Raw genomic sequence first — 24,126 nt, 5'->3', positions numbered from 1 at the left:
GAGAACACAACTTTATTATTGAAGAGAGAGGACATGAAAGAAAGAAGTGTATGGGTGAATTATAGCGAAGTGCAGAAGGGTAAAAAGACTTAGTGAAGAACAGAGTAGCATAGCAGAATCTAGTTGTTGAGGAATAGAGTATCAAAACCTCACAAAGTGACATATTAGATCAAGCAAGGATTAGAGTTGACAGAGCATAACAAGGATCTGGAATCAACAATTGAAGATTGAAAAGCTATCAGGTCAAAGGTTTTCTAATACTCTCTAGCAATTGTATTAGATATGGAAATCCTATGGACTTAGTTTGGCCTAGCAGCCATTTGTAAATCCTTTAACATGGTGGCATTCCAAGTGAATGTACTAAAGTCCTTTAATGAGGTCTACTTTTAGCAAGATAGTGAAATCCTTCAACCATGTCACTTTTTAACAGAGTGTAAAGTCTTTAACAGGACAAGCCTTTCATAGGGTAGACCATTGGAAGTGGTCAAACACTGTAACCCTGAATAGTTACACATTGCTGTAGTGATATTTTGTAGGTGCCATTCTCACCCCAGTTTTACCTTCTCATTTTGGAGGGTTTCTGGGTTACCAAAATTGTGTGTTATCTATTTTCATGCATGTCTTTATTTTCATGTTTATTAGATAAATTAGATGTATGTGAATAGTTTTAGTTAAAAGGATTTGAAAAGGTTAAAGTTAGTTACTTCTGATTCACCCCCCCAAGAAGTAAATCTTCCCACTTGTTAATTCCAACAATTGGTATCAAAGCACAGTTCTCACTAGAAGGAACCTTATAGCTTGAAGAAAATAAATGGAAATGAAAGTCTACAAACTTGGGAAGATCATAGAGAATCATACAATTGACATTCAACTTTCTTTACATGCTTTGGAAGAAGCTAGAGGAGAATTGAAGCAATCTTTAAAATGAAGAAGAGAGATTTCCATAGCTAAGAATGACACATAGTACAAGGAGATTGACACCTCAAATCTATTTTAAAATGGAGATTCCAAAGAGTTTGATACAACAATAGTAGACCTGATGGAGAAGAATAGAGCTCACGCAGAAGAAATTAGAATACTCAAACTTGAACAAGAATTACAAGCCATGATGCTTTGTGAGGTGATTGAATAGAAGAAAATAACCATTGAATACAAGGCTATGCTAGAAGAAGACAAGAGAAACCTTGCCAACAGACTAGAAGAAAAGTCAATTGGGCTTGCAAGAATTTCAAACATGAAGATAGATACCTTGAGTCAGATGATGAATGGACATCATGAATTAAATGTCAAGGATATTGAGATCTCTAGACCAAAGATGCAAAATGAAAAATTACAAAATGACCTAAAAAGGGAGCAAGAGATTGTAGAAAGCTTCAACAAACCCAATGAGGCCATCAAATACTTGAGTAGCTACTAAAATCACCAAGGGCTAGCAATGACACTTCAGGACTAGGTTATATTAGCACTAAACAAGGAGAGTCATCCAAAAATTTAGAAGAAAGGAGTAACAAAGGTAAAGAACACTAAACCTATTTTTCATTTCTATGGTAAAAAGGGACATACCTCTAATGTATGCAGGAGCAAAAAAGCCCATCAGCATGATAAGCCTAAGAATGCAAGTTATTGTCATAAGTGCAAAAGGAAAGGACATTAAGCACATAACTACAAGACTAGGACTATCAGAACACCAAAATTTGAAGGACACTACTACAATTGTAATGCGTATGGACATAGAGCTTTTGAGTGTAGATCAAAGCCTATGTGGACATCAAATTAGATAGCAAGGGAAGGTAACCATGGTCATCACTACAATTGGGACTACAACACTAGGGATAGATATCATTACTGTCAAGAATATGGACACATTCTTGAGAATTGCATAAGGACACATTTTAGAGGGAACTAAAGTTAATGGTTGAGCCAAACCACATGTTTTAGTTGCTTGAAGACTAGTCAAATCAGCAAGAATTTCCCAACAAGTCAAAGGCACCCAACTCAAAGAATGACTAAGGTAAAGAGAAGGTAGATGTTGAACACATCAGAGGAGAAATGAATAAAACATGGAAGAAGAAAGATGGGAGTAGCACATCCAATGAAGGGATCACTTCACCTAACAGGTCAAGTGGTCACACTTCATCAAACTAAGCAAGAGAAGGCATAAGGAACCGATTTACAAAGTTTTATCATACATTAGTTCCTAGAAAATAAAGTATTGAAAAAGAATAGATCAACATGAACAAAGATGCAAAGTTGAAAATTCAAGATTTCACAAGTATTGCCAAGTTGCCTTCAGATGTTGAGTAAAAATATAGTACACGCTAAGTTGATTGTCAAGACAGTAGGAGCAAAATGATTAGTAGGAGCCAAGTTGGTAGAGGAAGCTGAGTGAAGAAGAAATCTCAGTTGAGGCTGAGTAAGTAATACTCCAGTGGAAGATGAGTAATGTAAAATCCTTCAGAAGTTGAGTGGATAGCTGTAGATGCACTAAACATTAAATACGATGAAAATAGGGTATATTATCTTATTTTTAATCATTTTTTCTCATCGAGAATGAAGAAAAGTGAATCCAAAGTAGAAAATCCAGTGTATAAGAAGATTTTGTTAGGAATAAGGTGTCTCAACCTTGGATAATTCCGATTCTTATTATTTATTTTGTAAAATATATTTCTTCCAAATAATGTTGATGTGTCGGCATCTTGAATTGTGTATAAGGAGATCATAGCTAAAACGGTTATGATAGATTCTTATGACATGTAAGAGCTATGTTAGGAAGTATCAATGACAGGTGAAGACATGTGGCAACTGATAAATTTGAGTACTATAAACTCTACCCCAATAGTGGGGTTCCAAATTTTTTTTGGGGTTCCTATTTTCTTAGAGAATGGTAAAACCCTAATACGGTTACCTTTGGGAGTAGCCCTAAAAGTGAAGCGCATGTTATAAGCATTTTTAGGGTTGTGAAGAGGTGGATGTGAGAAATTGTATTGTTGGTACTGTGAGTTGCTACTGGAGTCTTTTGTTGTCACTGTTGAACTTGCATTGCAAGTGTATTGTAACCTTGTGTTGAAGATAATACATTGTGCAGGTTCTGGAGGGGTGGGGTTGTTTTACCAAAAGGTTTTTCCCCACTAGAAAATCTTTGTTTTATGCGTTTCTTTCTCTGTCTATTTTCTTTATGCTTTCTTGGCTGAAATATTGTTGTTTACATGATATTGAATCTGTAAGTGTAAAAGATTTTAATAGGATTTGCACCATACTTCTCTTAAGAGATTAGTGTAGGAAGCTATTTTCACACTTGAGTTTCCTTACAGATTTCCACAGCATTCCAAGCATGATTCCATCAATTTCAAGGTATTTACGACTATGCCAAGCTATGCAATTTCATGTTAAAACCCTAGATTGTGTAAAATGGCTTCTAGTTCTAGAAAAACTCAGGAGAAGGAATCATTTGAAGTCCAATTAGTGTCCAAAGAAGTCAGATAACCCAATTTCTATCCAATACCCTAAGTTGTATATAAGAATGACCTAGCTGGAGCCGTATCCATCATACCTCTTAAGGTTGTAATGGTTCAAGATGTAAGGAAATGCTATAATTGCAATATTGGAGCCATAGTTGACATGGAAATGAGGGAGGCATATGAGAAATTGTGTAAAAATGGAGTGTTGAAGGAAGAGTAGAGTACAAAATAGTTGAGAGGAAGGGTTTAACACGAGCCCTAGAATTCCCCACCATTTTTAAAGACTGAATGGATTAGTCTAGTGTTTAGAAGAACACATGATGGTAGCTTATGGTTGGAGGATGGTCCTATAAAAATCACAAAGAGAATTGTTCATAGTGTGATAGGGTACCCAACTCTAAATTGGTTGAAGAACCCTCAGGAGTGATTCTAAGGAGGCAATTGAGAAAAACACAGGTGCAAAATGGAATAAGAGAGGGATGACAATTGACACTATCCAAGATGCTCTAGTTGAATTTGTTGTTAGGGTCATTGTACACAAATTCTTCCAATCCAACAGACTCAATAGTGTGCCTTTTATTATAGTATATGTAGGATACAAACTTGTGAAGAAGGATCATACATATGATCTTGCAGAGCTACAATTGCAATAGATCAATGAAAATCTAGTAGTAACTAGGAGAACAAAGGGAGCCGAATGCAAATTTGGTGTCATTTTGATATGTATTTTCTTTTATGTTCAAAATGAATTTCCTTCTTTTGGCAAAGTGGCCTGGAAAACTGACAGGTCAATCATAGCTCAGGTCAATGAATACATGGAGCAGATGGGAGCTAATTTTGAGACCTTGATGACTAGTTATTTTGAGGACTTTAAGAAGACAATGAAGAAAAGGCTCAAAATTCTAGTTTCCTTAGTAGAGAAACATGTAAATGATGTATGTTTTCTTGTAGATATAGACTACACATACATACAAGCGGCCATACCAAGAGTGAGATGGTTAAGACGTCTTGGGTATGAAATAAACATAGACGAAGCATTAGCAACAATAACTGCATTATTGGAAGAGAAAGTTGAAAAGGATGCACCACATTTTGGAACTTATGATGTGGTGAGATCAAAAGTGGATATGGAGTTGAAGACTACCTCCATTTTGAAAAAGAAGGACATGCTTGTTAAGAAGCTGAAAGCTAAATTTGGGGAAGGTACTGCAAAAGAAGCAGAAGAAGAAGAAGAAGATGCTAAGGGTGATGAAGAAGAACAAGATCAAGGTCCACTTACCTTAACCCAAGGTATGGGAAAAGATGCAAATAAGAAGGAAGGTGCCAAGCTAGAAGCACCAAAGGCTAAGCCAAAGAAGAGAAAAGCTCAAAGATAGCCAACTGCATAGCCCAAGGGAAAGAAGAAGGCTACAAATCCAAGCCCAGCTAAGCCAACTACAAGGGATGACACTAGGGCTAAAACTCAAGGGAAAAAAGAGTAAGAAAAAAAAAAGGAAACAAAACAAGGAGAACTTGCAAAGCACTAAAAGAGAAGAAAGTATGTTGCACCTCCTGAATTAGACAAAGAAAGAACAGAGTCTGATGAAGAACAATTTAGATTGGTAAGCTGTTCTACCATATCTAAATTGGAAAACATTTTCAATAATATTAGAGATAATGTAGATTTAACTGGTCTAAAGACCATAAATTTCAATAAGTTGTCAAAGGAACAACAAAACATAGTGGAAGAATCCATCTACACTATGATGGCTAAGTTCAAGACCACCCAACTTGAACTAGATAATTCAATGCCTAAGGAGCTAAGCTCATTAGTTGAGAATAAATGGCATTACTGTCTCAAAATAGAGAAGGAAATAAGAGAGTTTACATTGGCTCATGTAATTCCAGACCTTACTAAAGGTCAAATAACAAAGGCTAGTAAGAAGCATGGGAGAAAATTTGCACCCAAATACAGAGCCTTCAAAATTTTGCAGAACCAAATAGAAGATGTTGTCCAAAAGTCCACACAAATGTGGAAATTAATATATGGATTGAAAATTGTTAAAGAAGGGTAGGAAGACCCATTTGAAGAAATAAATGATGAAGAAGGAGAAAAAGACAAAGATGAGGAAGAGGAAAAGGAGTCAGAAGAGGAGACAATGGAGAAGACACATGGTGAAAAAGCAATAACTGAAGAGTAGCAAACTGAACAGAGTGTCCAAAACACCCAACTACCACCACCTAGTCCTCCACACACAACACCTATAGAAATAGTAATGTAAACGATGTTCCTAACACCCCAGGTTAGAACATCAATCCTTTAACTACATAGGATCTCAAAAAGATCCTTCACTAATCTACATTGCAAACACAACTTTGTACAAATCCACTTTTGGTAAGTGTTGATGAGTTGCAGAAAGCTATAGTAGAAATAAATAGGGAGAAGGAAAGCACCCAAGAAAAATATTTACAACCTCTCATAGGTACAATAGATCAACCCAAAGAGCAAGAAGAGCAAGAAATTTTTTTAAAGCCTAATTCTATAATAAAAATAACAACAACTGTCGAGAAGCAAGCAAAGGAAAAAACATGGCAAGATGTTCCTACTACACAAAGTCAAGGTGCACCTCCTCAAATTATCATTATTGATCAAGGTAGTAGAGAAGAGGAGAAAGAAGAAGAGAAAACCCCTAAGGAGCAGAGGAAATACAAACATTGGTGAACTTGCCTACCTTAGGGACTCCTAATAAGAAGCCAAGCACTGATGTAGTACCATTGTAGATTTTAGCACTAGGCTCGAGCTCTACCAAGGTTGCAAGGGTACTTCACTATGGAGACCTTGCACTTGATGAAGAAATAGTTATACCTAGTTATGACTCAGGAACCATGAACCTACAATAGATAAATGAAGTGCAAGAGGCACTAGAGAGAAGGAAGAAACAAGAAATACTCAGAAATGAGTTTAGGCAAAAGCAAGAACTAGTGGAAATCAAGGACATATTTCTTGATGCATTCAACTTGCAAGTACCTGATGAAACCTAGCCCATAATGGAGCAATTGTCCAACATTGTGAACCAAGTACAGAAGGAGGACCTAGAAACTAATGTTAAATTATTAGAATGTTCAAAAAAGAAGTTTTAGATGAAAGTAAATTAGAAAATATCAAGTGAAATAGCACTTTCACAAGCCGAATTGGCAAAGAAGATTGTAGAAGTGAAGAAAGTACTTGAAAATGTATTCTCATTGTAAAAAAAGTTGTGTGATTCCTCATATTTCACACAAGAAACTAGCAAAAGGATACTAAGCTTGGAATGAAATCTAAAGATATCTAGCACTCAACTACCGAAAGATCCAGTTTAGAGTGAGAAGCATTTTGCAGCTATGCTTCACATACAAAAATAATTAGCTTTATTGACAACAAAAGAGGCCAATATTAAGGCCAAATTGATGCAAATTCAATCTTCCATTACCCCACATCTGGAAGTACTCGATAAGGAACAAGCCTATGTAGAAAATGTTCTAAAGAAAGATCCTAATCTTTCTACTTTAGAAGGCCTTGTTCATCTTGCAGCAGAGACAACAATCCAACACAAGTCATTAGAGATAGATTTAGATAATTAGGATGCTTATCTCAAGATGATTATGGAAGTAAATAAAATATTTTTGGCAAAGTATTCTATTTATCCTTAGGACCCCTTGACATAAGTGTCAAAAAGGGGGAGAATATACTCATGGGGAATATAATTCATTATTTATTGTATCTAATAAGAATGGGGAGATATAATGTTTTGGGGGAGATGTGAATAAGCATGGTTACATAATACATTCTTTGATGGAAGCAATAAAGAATATCTAAAGGGGGAGATATTCAAAATTCACATTTTAAGGAAGCAATAATGCCAAAAGGATGCAAAACTGCAAGTAGATGTGAAAAGGAAACATCTACAGAGTACAAGGAGTAGAAACAGGGTACAAACAGATATAAACTGTAGACAAGGAAAAAAGACATTAGATTAAGACACATTCAGCACAAGAATTTTGGTTATAGGAATGGAAATGGAACATTAGCTCAAGGGGAGCTACAAGATTTTGAGGTATACAAAATTTTGAATGGTTTTTTGAAGTCTTGTACATATGCCAAATAGAATATGTAGTATACTCATAAAGATTAGACTTATAATGTCTAGTTAAGTGTTTTTTGCCACTCATGTCAAAGGGGGAGATTGTTGGTCTTAGATTGGTTTTGACATTTGAGTGTCAACATACTTAACCAATTTTTTAGTTGATGCCAAGTATAATATAGAAGCTAAAATACAATGTATGTTGAGCCAAAAAATTCAATACGTGCTGAGTGGACTTTAGGTGCCGAGCGAAGTTCAAGTGCCAAGCAAAGTATAGATGCTGAGTGAAACATAATTGCTATAGGAGCTAAGTGAGCTAGTTTTCCTATATGTGCCAAGCATCAGCAACTAGTATGTGCTGAGTAACACATAATCAACATATGAGTTTGTGCCTTCACAAACTCAGATATAAACTATTTTTGGAGCTGACATGGGATGAATCTCAAGGATCTTGAAGATAAGATCGAATCTTTTGCATTACCTATGCAGAAGGCATGTAACCAGTAAGAAAAGTGTAAGAAATGAGTAGGAAATGAAGATTTAATATTGATCGTAGATTCATACCTAACCCTAAGTCTTCAAAATCTTTAAAAGGAGGACAAAGCTTCATTATGCAAGAGAGAGGACATGCAAGAAAGAAGTGTATGGGTGAATTATAGTGAAGAATAAAGCAGTATAATAGAATCCAGTTGTTGAGGAACAAGGTATCAGAACCTCATAGAGTGACATATCAGATCAAGCAAGGATCAAAGTTGACAAAGCAGAACAAAGATATGGAATCAACAATTGAAGATTGCAAAGCTATCAGGTCAAATGCTTTCTAATACTCTCTAGAAATTATATTAGATATGGAAATCATTTGGACTTAGGTTGGCCTAGTAGCCATTTATAAATCCTTTAACAAGGTGGCATTCCAAGTGAATGTACTAAAGTCCTTTAACCAGGCCTACTTTTAGCATGGTAGTGAAATCTTTTAACCAGGTCACTTTTAATATACTATAAAATCTTTAACATGACAAGCCTTTCATAGGGCAAACATTGGAAGTGGTCAAACATTGTAACCTTGAATAGTTACACATTGTTGCAGTGATATTTTGTGGGTGTCATCCCCACCCCAGTTTTACCTTCTACTTTTGAAGGGTTTCTGGGTCACCAAAATTGTATGTTATCTATTTTCATGCATGTCTTTACTTTCATGTTAATTATATAAATTAAATGCATGCAAATAGTTTCAGTTAAAAGGATTTGAAAAGGTTAAAGTTAGTTACTTTTGATTCACCCCCCTCTTAGAAGTAAATCTTCCCACTTGTTAATTCCAAAAGTTAAGGATATTGACTCTGTTAGGAGTATATGAAGTAGATTAGTATCTCAAGTCCTTGTTAGAGGACTAGACCCTGTTAAAAGCCTCAACCCTATTAGGAGTTGGTAGATCAAATACAATGTATGCAAGAAGAGTCCACTACCCTAATATGCAATAAGAAATAAAGTTCTTCACAAGTATAGGTATACATACAATACTTTCTCACCACTGAAACTCACACTTGATCTAATCATACATCAGATTTTGTATCACATAAGGCTCGCATATCTTTCAAGCTATCTTCACAATAGTTTGCATGTTAGACATATTACTCATTATTTGTGCAAGATAAGGTCTTTACTTAAATCTCACAAATTAACAAATCTCTACTTAGTTGAGCTTCATCTCTTCACATGCTTGACTTGATATAAAATCACTTATGGGATAATATCTATAATTTTGACCCATCATGACTTAGTAATTATTTTGTCACCAAAATGATTCCTTAAGTCATACAAATCATATTTCTAATATGCTCTGTTCTATTTTGTTAAATACCTAAACTGATAAATGAACTATAACTTGCATCATACTATCTATACACATGGATGCACTGACTTATAATATCATGACATTGTAATATAGCTATCCTCAACTACACATGAGCTAACTTGAAGTGTGTGATCCATACACATCACATCTATCTCTATAACACTGTAAATTGTCCAACACTTAGACAACTTTCTAATTCTAAATATATAAATGAAATACTGAATATATGTTTCCATAAATGAAAACACTCTAGACATCTAATTAACGACATTGTCAACAATTGTATCATGAGGATTTGATGTCTATCTAATACCCTACTAAGGAACCCTTAAAAATAAGGGTTAAATATACATAATTCTTCATGGAATGATTATTTTGAAACATGATCACTAACCATGACCATAATGCACTCACATTGTGATGCAGGAGCATCCCAAGTTGTCTTAATATCTTGCTCATTTTTGTTCAAACTGTCAGTGGCTACCAAGTTGTAGTTGTTGTCGAGCACTAGTATTACCAAGCTCTAATATCGACCAAGTTCCTACATTGGCCAAGCCCTTGTGATTGCAAAGTTCCTTCATAACTGAGTGAGGTTGGTAGTTTCTTCTGATATCCAATTCCTTCTGTGATTGAGTTTGTCTATGATTGGTTCTTATTGAGAGCCAACTTTTTCATTTAATTTGAGCTTTGAATTAATTTTAAGGATCATGCATTGGGATGTGTGCAAATAGTTTTGAGGTCAACCTTCTCTTATGTAAAGATATAGAATCTTTTGTAATCCATTTTGGCAAGTATAAGTATTGAGTCTAGTTTAAGTTTAAGGATAATGAGATTAAGTAGAAGAATTGTAGAAGTTAGTGAACTAGAATCGAGATATCCTATCACAACTATATTGTGTTGGATGTATGTTGATGTATATCTAATCATTACATTGACCATAATATAGAAGGCCTCACATCTAGACATTATCACCTAAGAAACGTTCAAGGAAGTATTTTCTCATGAATGACCATCAAATTGTGATGAATCCTTTTCCTATGTATGTACATAAAGGTTGAGGGAATCCTTATCAGGCTAAAAAAATGATTCAGTATCCATGTTAATGTTTCTCTTACATAGGTAAAAACTAGAGGAGAAATAAATTATTTCATAATAGCAGTTGAATTAATCAATATTCTTCTTTGATTTGTACATCCAAACTTCAAATGAAGTCAACGTATCATACCTTAGACTTCACCTTTTCAATGGCTAAGAGAGAATTTGGTAAATTGTGGATGCTAAAACAATACATTTTTATCCTTGACGTGTGTTTCTAGGGAAATTGAATCCATTCGATGCCTCTTCTAGCACCCATGCAAGGAGTTGACACAAAATTCTCCTCATGCCACATACATATCTAAAATTGCAATATTTAAGTGATCATTTGGTAATACTTAGACGTCCTGGCCTCTGTAGTGAAAAATAGTGTTGGAAACTTATAATTGGAACAATTATTGTTTTTTCATTGATGTCAAATCTATTGATAAGATTTATTGCTACCTAATCTAAATGCCATATCTATTTGATTAATGAAGAGATTTTGATAAGTTTCTCATAAAAATAGCACCTTGAAGAAAGGTTGAGTTGTGAAAAAGAAGCTACAATGAGCATTTAATTAGTTATACTTTGATGAGATTGTTCATATCAGGAAAGTTAAGTTGAGACAAGTAATAGATTAAATGGCTAAGGAATACAGAGTGATGCTAGTGTCAAATGAGCCACAATAAGTACTGAGCAATGTTAGGAATAAGGTGTCTCAACCTTGTATAATTCCTATTCTTATTATTTGTTTTGTAAAATGTATTTCTTGAAAATAATGTTGATATGTCGACATCTTGAATTGTGTGTAAGGAGATCATGACTAAAATGATATTGACAGATTCTTATGACACGTAAGAGCTATGTTAGGAAGATTCAATGGCAGGTGAAGACATTTGGCAACTAAGATATTTTTTGGGGTTCCCATTTTCTTGGAGAATGGTAAAACCCTAATATGGTTTACCTTTTGGGATTAGCCCTAAAGTGAAGCACATGTTATAAGCATTTTTAGGGTTGCGAAGAGATGCGATGCGAAAAAGGTATATTGTTGGTACTGTGAGTAGCTACTAGAGTCTTCTGTTGTTGATGTTGAACTTGCATTGCAAGTGTATTGTAACCTTGTGTTGAAGATAATACATTGTGTAGGTTCTCAAGGGGTGGGGTTGTTTTACCCAAAAGTTTTTCCCCACTGGCAAATCTTTGTGTTATGTGTTCCTTTCTTTGTCTATTTCCTGTATGCATGTTTGGATGATATATTGTTGTTTACATGATATTGAATCTATACGTGTACAAGATTTTAATAGGATTTGCATCATACTTTCCTTATGAGATTAGTGTAGGAAGCTATTTCCGCACTTGAGTTTCCTTACAAGTGGTATCAGAGCTTGATCAACTTTTGATCCTAGTTGTTGGGTAGGGTTTTTTGAGCTAATCTCAAGTTGAGTGGGAGTCTTGTGTAGAGAATCCTAAATCTTATTTGTAGATTGAGATGGTGAGTTCATCATATGGAAGAATGGAGGTGGAGAAATTTAATGGCACTAATTTCGAGTTGTGGAAATTCAAGATTGAAGACATGTTAGAAGATCGTGACCTATGGGAAGTGACTACAAGCGCTACAAGACCAACAACTATAGCTCAAGTAGATTTGGATATCAAAGACCATAAAGCTAAGGGTCTCATAAGACTCTATTTAATCGATGTAGTCCTTCTGAATGTTCTAGATGAGAAAACCACATATAGTTTGTGGGAGAGACTTGGGGCCATGTATCAGGCCAAATCTTTGGTGAACAAGTTGTTCCTGAGGAAGAAGTTGTATTCTCTGCAAATGGAGGAAGGTGGATCCTTAATGGATCATTTAAATGCATTTAATCTGCTAGCTGCACAGTTGACATCAGCTGGTGTCAAGTTAGAGGAGGAGGATCATTCCTACACACTTTTGTGTTCTTTACCGAATTCATGGGACCATCTTGTGATGGCTCTCAAAAGCACATTAGTCACCTTCAAAATGGATGATGTGGTGTCTTCGCTGCTACCAGAGGAGATGCGAAGAAAGGCTTCCATTTCAGAAAAAGAAGCCCTTGCTATTCGTGGGAGATCCACGGAAAGAGGAAAGAAAAATGACAATAAGTCTAACAATAAGGGTAGATCCAAATCCCGTGGGAAGTCAAAGACTTCCAATAAGTCCTAGGAAAAATGTTGGAACTGTGATAAGACTGAGCACTTCTATAAAGACTGTAAAGAGCCTAAGAAGAAGAAGAAAGCCTTAGATTTTGGTTCTGAAAAATCTCAAGAAGATGGCGATGCATTCATCGTAGCTTTGGTAGCCCATGCATCTGATGATGTGTGGTTGGTTGACTCGGGTGCATCTTTTCACATGACCTCTCATCAAAACTGGTTCTCAAGATATGAAGAGTTCGATGGTGGAAAGGTGTACTTGGGTGATGATTCTCACCTAAAGATAGTTGGACGTGGAATGGTCACTATACAATTTCCTAATGGACGAGTAAAGGGAATCAATGGAGTTATGCACATTCAAGGTTTGGCATGAAACCTATTATCTGTAAGTATGTTGAATGATGTAGGTGTGCAAGTTGTTTTTTCTAAAGATGGATGTAAGATGATGAGAGGAGCTATGGTGCTTGCTAAGGGTACTAGGAGATGTACTTTGTTTTAGCTTGATGCATACATTTCTCAGTGTAATAGTTCTTTTGTTTCAAAGAAGAGAGCAACTATCACTTCATCCCCACCATCTAAACGAGCAGTAAAGAAGACTGTGGTTATTAGTTCTAATGGCAATGCAAACACTTTGGAAGGTAAGCTTCCTACAAAAAAGACAATGTTGTGGCATATGAGATTTGGCCACATTGGTGAGGAGGGTCTCAGAACCTTGAAAAATAAAAATCTCGTTGAGGGGTTAAATGATTGCAATCTTGAGTTCGACTTCTGTGAACACTGTGTATATGGTAAACAAAATCGTGTTCAGTTTTAATCTAGTTCTCACAAATCTTCTAATGTTTTGGATCTTATTCATTCTGATGTATTTGGTCCTGTAAAAGTTCCTTAAATCTCCAAGTCTGTATTTTTTGTATCTTTCATAGATGATTATAGTAGAAGGACATGGATTTATTTCCTTAAAAGTAAAACACAAGTCTTTAGTTGATTCAAGGAATTTAAAGCCCTTGTAGAGAATCAGACTAGTAAGAAGATTAAGTGTGTGAGAACTGACAATGGTGGTGAGTTTTTCTCAGCAGAGTTTGAACAGTTCTATAAAGAAAAAGGTATCAAGAGGCATAAGACAACTCCTTATACCCCACAGAAAAATGGAGTTGCAAAGAGAATGAACATGACACTGATGGAGAAGGCTAAGAGTATGCTTAGTGGAGCTGGTTTAGAACAAAGGTTTTGGGCAGAAGTTGTGGCCATTGCTTGCTATCTGGTTAACAGATCTCCTACATCAACTCTTGTTGGTAAGACACCCATGGAGGTGTGGTCTGGTAAGAAGCCTTCAGTTAGACATCTTCGTGTTTTTGGTTGTGAAGCTTATGCACATGTTCCAAAGGAGAAAAGATCTAAGTTGGAAAACAAAGCTGTTAAATGTATTTTCATTGGGTACAATGTTGGTGTGAAAGGATACAAGCTTTGGGATCCTGTGACTAGTAAGGTGTTGTATAGTAGAAATGTTATTTTTAGAGAGCTAACATCTTCTCCTATTGTTCTAAAACCAGATGAAAAAGAAAAGGAAAAAGATGTTGTTCAGTTGCCTCCTACCCCTGAGAAGACTGAACAAAGAGACCATGTTGGGTCTAATGATGAGGAGAGCTCTTGCAGCTCTGATAGTTTAGAAGAAGAGGAAGAAAAACCTCAACCTCAACCCTTGAGGAGATCCATGAGAGAAAGAAAGCAACCAAAAAGGTTTGGTTATTCTATGTTAGATTCCAGTTGTGCTTTTTCTTTGATTACTAACACTGATGAGCCTAGATCTGTGAAAGAGGCTTTGGGCATGGAAGATGCAGGTTCCTGGATTGAGGCTATGGATGATGAGATGAATTCATTAGAGAAAAAAAAAACATGGGACCTTGTACCTTTTCCTAAAGGGAGAAAATTTGTTGGCTGTAAATGGGTGTTCAAGAAGAAATTTTGTGCAGATGGAAGTGTTGAAAGGTAGAAAGCTAGATTGGTTGCAAAGGGGTATTCACAAGTAGAGAGAATAGATTATGGTGAAATATTCTCTCCTATTGCAAAGTTGACATTCATTAGATTTCTGTTATCTCTTGCTGCATCATATGATTTAGAGATAGAACAGATGGATATGAAGACAACTTTCCTTCATGGTGATTTGGAGGAAGAGATTTATATGTCATAGCTTGAGCACTACATTGTTAAAGGTAAAGAATCCTTAGTTTGCAGATTAAAGAAATCTCTATATGGTTTGAAGCAATCTCCTAGGATGTGGTAGCTTAAGTTTGATGCCTTTGTGTTGTCAATTGGATTTGTAAGATTGAAATCAGATCATTGTGTTTATTTCAGAATTGAAAATGATCGCCTTCTTATTGTTGCATTATATGTTGATGATATGTTGCTGTTTGGGAAGGGTAAGGGTATAATTTTTGATTTTAAATCTTAGTTGTTAGCATAGTTTGAGATGAAAGATCTTGGGGCAGCTAGGTACATCTTGGGTATGGAAATCAGTAGAGACAGGTCTAACAGAAAACTTTTGTTGAGTCAGAGTAAGTATGCGAAGTCTGTGTTGGATAGGTTCAACATGGTAGATTGTAGACCACTATGTGTTCCTATTCCTATGGGAACAAAGTTATCTGTAGATGATTGTCCAAAATATCCTAGTGAGGTGGAGGACATGAGTAGAGTACCTTATGCTAGTGTAGTTGGTAGTCTTATGTATGCTATGGTCTATACTAGACCAGACATTGCCCAAGCAGTGGGAGTCCTGAGTCGATTTATGGCTAATCCTGGATGGATACATTGGGATGCAGTTAAGCGAGTATTCAGATATTTGAGGGGTACATCAGATTACTCCATATGTTATCATGGTAACTCTTCTGGATCTCCGCATTCAGTTTGTATTCATGGGTTTGTAGATTCAGATTGGGCAGGTGATATTGACCGCAGGAGATCCATCGGTGCTTATGTGTTCACTATGTTTGGTGGTGCCATCAGTTGGATGAACAAGTGACAACCTGTGGTTACTTTGTCCACTATAGAAGCTGAGTACATGGATGCTACTCATGCTTGTAAGGAATCCATTTGGCTTAAGAGATTGTGTTCTGATGTTGGTGTTGATGCAGAACATATTACTATTTGGTGTGACAATCAGAGTGCTATTTTCCTTGCAAAGAATCCAACTTTCCATGCTAGAACGAAGCACATTGATGTGCAGTATCACTTTGTGAGAGATATGGTGGAAGATGGAAAGGTAAATTTGGAAGAGGTAGATACTGTGAAGAATGTTACAGATGCATTAATGAAACCAGTGGGCACTGAGAAGTTCAGATAGTGTTCAGAGTCTATGGGCCTTTTGGCCTATAGAAGTTAGTTTCTGTTATGTTCCTGTTGCTCTTACAAGGTGTTCGACAAGTGGGAGAATGTTAGGAATAAGGTGTCTCAACCTTGTATAATTCCTATTCTTATTATTTTTTTTGTAAAATGTATTTCTTACAAATAATGTTGATGTGTCAAAATCTTGAATTATGTGTAAGGAGATCATGACTAAAATGGTTATGATGAATTCATATGGCACATAAGAGCTATGTTAGGAAGATTCAATGATAGGTGAAGACATGTGGCAAGTAAGATATTTTTTGCGGTTCCTATTTTCTTGGAGAATGGTAAAACCCTAATACGGTTTACCTTTTGGGAGTAGCCCTAAAGTGAAGCACATGTTATAAGCATTTTTAGGGTTGTGAAGAGATGCGATGCAAAAAAGGTGTATTGTTGGTACTACAAGTAGCTACTGGAGTCTTCTGTTGTTGATGTTGAACTTGCATTATGAGTGTATTGTAACCTTGTATTGAAGATAATATATTGTGCAGGTTCTAAAGGGGTGGGGTTGTTTTACCAAAAGGTTTTTCCCCACTGGAAAATCCTTGTATTATGTGTTCCTTTCTTTGTCTATTTTCTGTATGCATGTTTGGCTGCAACATTGTTGTTTACATGATATTGAATTTGTAAGTGTAGAAGATTTTAATAGGATTTGCATCATACTTTCCTTATGAGATTAGTGTAGGAAGCTGTTTTCACACCTAAGTTTCCTTACAAGAAAATCTAGTACTTATACAACATCAATATTGATTGAGCAAGATAGTTAATGCTGAGCTAGAAAGATTTTTAGTGATTGAGTGTCAGAACTTAGTAATTGTTGAGTAACATTGTTGAAGATGAATTTGAGGAAATCATCATTCCCAACTGACTCAATTAATTTATTGAGAGATGTAAACCACATTGACGATAATATTGATGAGTTGGATCATTAAGTTCAAGGCAAGAATTAGGTAAAGACTTGACATATAGATTCCAGAGAAGTTTTTAGAAGAGGATTAAGAAGATGAATTGATACAATGAATTGTGTTGAAATTTATCATAAATCCTAAGGTCTACGATGATCATTGAAAATGGTAAAGCAAGAATTTCCAATATAAAGAGGTACAAAGTTGAATGAATGAGTGCAAGTGCCAGTGCATACACAAGTGTGTGTGAGGTGAGTATAAAAGAAGGTTGATCAGAGATGCACAAGTGTGAGAGTGAATGCTAAAGGATATTTCTTACACATATGTTGCTGATATTAATAAGTGAAATCTAAGAAAGAAGGCTTAAGTGTTGTTGAAGGGGAAAGACTAATTGATTGAAGGTTTGCCAAGAGAATCAAGATTAGAGATTATAGTGGAGAGCTTATTAGTGATTCAACACCTAAAATAAATAGATATTTGAACTTGCAAAGTGAGTTGTAATCATACAGATCAAAGCCCTGCTATTTTCTTTCAAATCATTGTTAACAATTTATATTGAAATCCTTTTAACAAAGGCTTACCTAACAATCATTTGAAGGACTTAATAGTCTATGTAAATCCTCTAACAAGGTGACATTCTAAAATGAGCAAATTCCTCTAACAAGGCCACTCCTACTAGGGTGATTAAATCCTCTATCTAGGTCACATTTAATAGTGTGTATTGTAACCCTTCATAGGGTTGTTTCCTAACATAGGTCACTTTGAAAGAGTGAAAAAGTGGTGACATGTTGTTGGTGGGTTTTCCCAAATTGGGTTTCCATGTAAAATCCTAGGGTCAAACTTGTGTTGAATGCTTTATATGTTTTAGATTTTATATCCAACAAAGTATGCTATTTTTGGAATAGTAATTTTGGTTTCCCAATATAGTAGAGACCAAGCAACAACAAGATAAGAAGAATAGTAAGAGTTTTATGTTTAATTGTTCAAATGGTACTTATGACCTTGAGTAACTAATTCACCCCCCCCTCTCAGTTATTCTAAACATTTCTAAAAATTGGTATTAGAGCTTAGTTCTTACATAAAAACATTTGAAGATACTTAAGGCCAAAGATCATTACTCATAAGAGAAATGTAACCAAGCTAAACAAGGAGAAGTTTCCTACATGGAAAACCTTGATGAGGTTGCATATATCCAGTATCAGTGATTGTTATATCAACTTTGTGGACAATGAGTATGTGAAGGTAACAACTACTCCTCTAATAGTTGAACAACTAAAGCAAAAACAAAAACACAATCAAGCAATAGTGGAGATTGCTCCAACCCTTAATTATGCCAATTTTTATGAATTAAAAGATTGTGACAGTGCAAAGAAAATGTGGGACAAATTGATAACCATATATGGAGGTGATGAAAATGTCTTGAGAGCCAAATTAGAGAGCCTAAGAGGTAAACTTGATGACATGAGAATGATAGAAAGTGAGAATATAGTACAATACTACACAAGAGTTTAAAAAGTTATTAATGTCATTTGTGGAAGAAATAGAGAAATCAAAGATGAAACTATGATAAGAAAGGTATTGAGGACTCTACTCCCTATTATGCCATTAGAGTGTCTATAATTCAAGAACTATGATGTACACTAGGTAACACTTTGACCTTGAAAGGTGTAACTGGCAGACTTATTGCTTTTGAAATGTCTAACTTTGATAACTACACACCTGCTACTATGGAATATGCCTTTAATGCATGATTGGTCCTCAACAAAAGAAAATGAAAACATGTAAATAGTGACAATTATAGTTCTGATGATGAGATTGATGAACTTGAAGCAATCATTGAAAAATAATTTGGAAGGGGAAAAGGTAAATACAAAGGTAAACTACCTATTATATGTTTTTCATGCAAAAAAATAGGTCATATTACTGCTAGGCATCTTGAAAGAGAGGATAAGAATGAAAGAAAGGAAATAAAGTACAAAGGAAGAAAATATGACCAAGATTTCAAGAGAAACAAGGATGAAAAAGGTAAGAAATCCTATTATATTGCTAAGGAAGAAACTAATAATGATTCTAAAAGTATTGATGATGAAGTTATCTATGTTGCTATGAAAGAAGATTCTGATGAAGATGACAAAACTACATTGATTTCATATGTAAATGAAAGTGATAGACGAATAATTGATAGTGGATGTTCAAATCATATGACTGGTGATAAAGATAAATTTAAGGATATTGGTCCAGAAAAAGGTGGATGTTTTAAATTTGGTAATGATATTCTATGTGTTGTAAAAGGTAAAGGATTTATTCAACTGACTAACAGGATAAAATGTGACAATGTTTACTATGTTGAAGGACTTAACTATAATTTGTTGAGTGTTTCACAACTAAACAAATCAGGTTATGGAGTTGAATTTCACAATAGGAAGGCCAAGATACATGATGTTGATGGTAAGCTGATTGGAAGTGGTGATTAGACAAGAGGTAACTTGTTCTATCTAAATTTATCTAATGAGAAATGTTTTTTTGCACAACAAGAAGATGTTTGGTTATGGCACATGAGGTTATGTCATGTATGTATATGAGCAATGTTAGTATGCTAATAGAAACTAAATTTAAATAAAGCTTCTACAAACTAAACAAAATTCATAAACTTCAAGATAGACTAAGATGAACTCTCAATTGAGAATATGAGCCATTAATGGGCTCTTTCAATGAGAAGCTCTCTTGTTGAGTAGCTTTGTCTAAATAGATAGGATGTATGCTCAAGTTTATGCTTCAAAAAGGGCTTCAAATGGAGTTGGAATTTGGGTGTGAGTGTATGGTTTTGATGTAAAATGGCTTCTCAAAATGGCATTATGACTTTACTTCATGGATTGTGTTAAAATGACTTGGGAGAGGATTCCTTAAATAGGCAAAGGGCTTGAGGGATCAAAGGCTAGGATGCAAAGATGTGAAAAAGCTCATGGAGGGCTCAGATTGCATGAGAAGAGAGCACATGGATTGTGCTTCCTTATAGCCAATCAAGGAGTGACACATGTCACATGGTGAGAGGATGGAGGAAAGGGGAATGATGAGTCAACAAAGGAGGCTTAAGGGATAAAATCTTCATAAAGACCCTCATAATGACTTGTAAGAGCAATAAAAGGGCTTGTAAGAGTCATTTATGACCTAGTGGACTTCATAAAGTTTTATGGTTGAGATATTTTGAGGGTGATGAGAGCAATTTCGACTTGGACTTGATTAGGAAGGTTTTAAGCTTGCTTAGGCTTGTGCAAATGATTAGAGGATGGATTAGGATGGTTTAGGATTAGCTTAGGGATAGGCAAGTGGATGACATTTAATGAGGGTGGGTGAAGGAGGAGATATTTGTTAACTTTGGCTTGGGTTAGTAAGTTTTAACCCATGTTTAGGGAATGTGACAAGGTTAGGAGGGGATTAGGATTAGGTTTAAAGACATCTTCTAGAAGAGTCTAGACTTTGGATGAGGATAAAGACTTTCTAGAATAGTCTAGAATTTCCTAGGATGAGGATGAAGACTTTCTAGAAGAGTCTAGAACTTCTTAGGATGAGGATAAATTAGATTTTTAGGAAATAAATAAAGTTTTATTTATTTCAAAGGTTTGGGTTGAGGAGATATTTATTAAAACTTTTTTAATAAACATGAGGATTAATATTTAACCTTAATTAAATATTTTGAGTTGGGATTAGGGGTAGGAAATGATGGGATTAGCCTTTAATCAAAATTAAAGAAGGATTAGAAGATTTTGGAAGAGGTTATTGGTCATAAGGAAATTGGCCAAGTTTTGGGCAAAAAATAAATTTTTTATTTATTTTAGGATTTTTGGTCAATTTATTAATTAAATAATTAATAAATAAGGAAATAATGTTTAAATAAGATTTAAACATTTTTGGGAGGGATTCCTTAATTAAATATTTTTAATTAAGATAAAGGGATTTAATGGCATACAAATTAATTAATTAATTAATTAATTAATTAATTAATGATGATGTCATCAGGACTTTTTCAGAAAATAAAAATACTTTATTTTCTAAAGGTTTTTAGGTGTCTACAATGTCAACTTTAACAATTTCGTGGATATCAGTAAAATAAAGAAAGTAAGAGGATTTCTTAAACTAAAGAAGCCTAAAAATGCTATGTGTAAACAATGTGAATTGGAAAAAAGGACCAAGTCTACTTTTATGAACAAAACATACACTTCTAATGATATTTTGGAATTGGTTTATACTGAACTATGTAGACCCATTGGTGTTCAAAGTGACTACGGAGATAAGTATTTCATTTTATTTGTTGATGATTACTATAAGATGATGAGTGTGATGTTTCTTAAAGCTAAATATAATGATTTTAAGTTAGTCAAGTGGTATTTAGCTAGAGTTGAAAAAGAAATAGGGAAGAGTCTGAAGTGCTTGAGATCTAAGAGAGGTGGTCAATTCATTTCAAATGAGTTCAATACATTCTACATTGACAAAGGAATTAAAAGATACATGTTAGCACCAAGGACCCCTCCTCAAAATGAGATTTCTAAAAGGAGAAACATATAACTCAATTTGTAAATACAGATCTCAATTTGAATAAAATTTTTATACACTGACAAGCCTTCATTGCCATCTCAATCTCTAATTCTCTTGGCAACTCTTAAAACAATCACTCTTCTCCTCCTCTCAGCCTTCTTCTTAAGTTCACCACTCAATATCATCAACAACTTCTCCAACCTACAAAACCTTGTTAAGGTTATGATGCAAAGCTCTCCCTTAAACAAGAAACAATGATGTAGTGTGGCCTTGAACTACTTCAAACACCCAAAAATAGAGTCAAGAGAGGACTCTACACCTTTGGAACAAGTTACTCAAAAACATGGCTTAGGCACCCAAAAGAGCACAACTAGGTCTTAAAGCACAAAATCTCCAGATATTTGGTTTATGATTGAAATGGGAACCTATGAGTTTATAGGGGAGTGGAAAGGTTCCTTAACTTTCAGCAAACTCAAACTAGTGGGTTTGGTTATCATATCTTGTTCCCAAAGATCATAGATAGCCAAATTACCTTTTAGGCCTAGCAACCCCAATTAGCCTAGCAACAACATAATTAGGTTTTAGTTTAAAATTTTTCCAAAGGATCTAGAAAAATAAAAACTTCATATATGGATCCCCTTTTGGAAAAATTCTCATATTCCAAACTTTTAGACTATAGACTAGTTAGATGATTCCCTTACAAAAAATGCAACAATTTCCTTTGTTAGGCCTAATTGCTAGGGTATGTGAAGGAAGTACTAAATAGGTGATTGAATAGGTTGGGATATCAATTGGGAAACATGTAGGGATATATAAGATATCATTATCCACCTTTAGTTTGGTTTCATCCATCCTCCAAGTGCATGTAACACTTCAACACATGTTGTCCTGCACCAAACACATATAGATATTAGGCCTAGGGTTTGCTAGCAAAATTAGTAGCCTTGCTTTACATCTCCCATAATTTTGGGACCTTATGGTACATCTTCCTAAATTTAATTTTACCAAGTTATGTTAATTGTCCATGGTGGGAATGCAAGTTAGGCCATTTCCCCCTAAAACTAGTCACTAAATGGAGAGTTTTGGTGCATTTGAGAAAGAGGTTCAGATAACTTTAGTTGTAGAGCAATTCAAACCCTTAAACCACTTGAATTATTGTACTAAGATGTTTAGGACTCCAAATCAATCATTCATTTACATGTGCCAATCTATACAAGTCTATACACTCACAAAATGCAATATTTTAGAAGGAAAATTGGATCTTTTATTTGATTCAAATGGAAAAATTACACTCTTTATATCTACGTGTCTTCCACCCACTTTAAAGGTCTATTTGAAGAGCTTTCCCAACTAATCCAAATGGTTTTCAAAGGTTGTGACCGTTGGGAGTGATTAAGTGAAAGTTTTTTAAATCTAATGAGAAACTGTCAACCTTTACCGAGTAGTCAGTGTTAATTGAGCTCATTTGGGCATTGAAGACAATTCCCCTATATGTGGCAAGTGTCCAATGTTAACCAAGTTCAGAGATAGTGTTGACCAAGTTGGGTTGATTAACAAAAGAATGCCAACATAAACTCTATACTAACTGAGTTAAGTCTGTTAACAAAGGGATTCCCTGTGTTAACCAAGTACATAGTCTAGAAACCTAAGCACACACCTACTCTATCCTTGAACTAAGATGTGCCTAATGACCATAGCCAAAACCCATGGTTTATAAAGCACCAAATGGGGACTAGGTCCTACAAATGGGCTTGATTTATTAGATAACTATATCTACCCATTACAAATGTCTCTTAGGCACAAATGCCCTTGAGTAAAACTCATGAAGAGTTAGAAATGATAGATACTCTAGAAAATGGAGAGATAGGTGCTCTTGCACCATACTCCCTTTCTTGAAAAACTCAAGTCCCACTTGAGGATAGTTTCTAAATAGAAGTGTCATGATTGGAAATGCATTCTTCACTCATCCATGTAGGATCTATGTCTAGAAGACCCTTTCATTTGACCAAATAGTCTATATAGGTCCTCTTTCTTATCTTTTTGACCACCTTGAAATCCAAAATTTTCTCCAATCGAAGTGTTTGGCTAGGTGGTAGATCCTTGATCCATTTGTTGGATTTATAGGTGCGAAGAGAGTAAACTTCTAGTGGGGGGCGGGGGTTGGGGGGGGGGGAGTGGTGTGTGAATCAAGAGTTTAAACTTGGATCTATTAAACTTTTACCATTCATCCATCACATTCACTAATAAATTGAAACAACATGTAAACATATGCATCAATCATGTAAACATGTAATCAAACACACATAACACCAAATATGATTACCTAGAATCCCTCCAATTGAGAAGGTAAAATTAGGGTGGAGATAACACCCAAAAATATTCACTACTATAGTAATAAAGTGTATCCAATTAAGGTTACAATGGTTTGATCATGAATCATGATCAGGGCGGGGGGAGTGGTGTGTGAATCAGGAGTTTAAACTTGTATCTATTAAACTTTCACCATTCATCCATCACATGCACTAATAAATTGAAATAACATGTAAAAATATGCATCAATCATGTAAACATGTAATCAAACACACATAACATCAAATATGATTACCTAGAATCCCTCCAATTGAGAAGGAAAAATTGAGGTGGAG

The sequence above is a fragment of the Cupressus sempervirens genome, chromosome 3 (assembly GCF_028749045.1).
Source record: "Cupressus sempervirens isolate cs-2001-9-10 chromosome 3, ASM2874904v1, whole genome shotgun sequence".
Taxonomy (NCBI): Eukaryota; Viridiplantae; Streptophyta; class Pinopsida; order Cupressales; family Cupressaceae; genus Cupressus; species Cupressus sempervirens.
Note: the sequence above shows the minus strand (reverse complement) of the source record.